A 1,359-nucleotide genomic window follows, 5' to 3' on the forward strand; every position below is an offset into this window, starting at 1 on the left:
GGAAGGCTTTCTCGCACTCTGTGGTCCATTCAAAATTCTTTCCCTTCCTTAATGTGGCATAAAAGGGAAGAGATCTTATGGCCGATCCGGCTAGAAATCTGGACAAGGCTGCCAGTCTTCCGTTGAGTTGTTGCACTTCTTTAACACATGTCAGACTTTTCATGTTGAGTATAGCTCGGCATTTGTCTGGGTTCGACTCAATTCCTGGCTGTGTTAACATGAAACCCAGGAATTTGCCGGCTTCTACTGCAAAGGTACACTTTGCGGGATTAAGTCGCATGCCATGCTTTCTGATGGTGTGGAACACTTTGGTGAGGTCAGAAAGTAATGATTCCTCCCTTTGTGTTTTTACCAACATATCGTCCACGTATACCTCCATGAGTTTCCCGATATGGTCAGCGAAGACCTTATTCATTAATCTTTGGTAGGTAGCTCCTGCGTTTTTTAGTCCGAATGGCATGACAACATAATAGTAATTTGCTTTTGGGGTTAGGAATGAGGTCTTTTATTGATCAGGTGGGTACATTGGGATTTGATTATATCCCGAATTCGCATCTATGAAGGAAATGTACTTGTATCCGGAGGAGGCATCCACTAGAGTGTCTATGCTTGGGAGTGGATAGTGATCTTTTGGACAGGCTTTATTGAGGTCGGTGTAATCAGTGCACATCCTCCATTTTCCATTTGACTTTTTCACCAATACGATATTGGCTAGCCATAGTGGGTACTTGACTTCTCTTATGAATCCTGCCTCCAGCAGAGCTTGTACTTGTTCTTCCATAGCTTGGCACATTAGCTTAGGATCTATCCGAGCTTCCGATGCTTCTGTTGTACGGGATGAGATCCTGGGTATACTGCCAGTTTGTGGCACATTAGCTTAGGATCTATGCCCGGCATGTCTGCGGCCTTCCATGCAAAGAGGTCGACATTATCTCTTAGGAATTGTATTAGAGATTCCTTTATGTCTCCTTTCAAAGTCGCCCCAATATTTGTTGACTTATCTGGGATGTCCCCGATCTGGACTTCCTCGATCTCGCCCTCCGGTTGTGGACGAAGCTCTTCCCGACCTTGAACTCCCTCAAGTTCGATAGTGTTGATTTCTTCTCCTTTGCCTCTAAGGTTCAGACTTTCGTTGTAACATCGTCGCGCGATTTTCTGGTCTCCTTTTATCGTGGTGATCCCTTCTAAAGTTGGGAATTTCATGCATAGATGTGGAATTAAAACTACTGCGGCGAGCTGATTTAGTGTTGTCTGACCTATCAAGGCGTTGTAGGCTGAGCCCACGTCGACTACGATGTAGTCTATGTTGAGTGTCCGTGATCGAGTTCCGTTGCCAAAGGTTGTGTGTAGTGAGATGTA

The sequence above is a fragment of the Arachis ipaensis genome, chromosome B9, assembly GCF_059453495.1.
Source record: "Arachis ipaensis isolate K30076 ecotype BB chromosome B9, ASM5945349v1, whole genome shotgun sequence".
NCBI classification, from domain to species: Eukaryota; Viridiplantae; Streptophyta; class Magnoliopsida; order Fabales; family Fabaceae; genus Arachis; species Arachis ipaensis.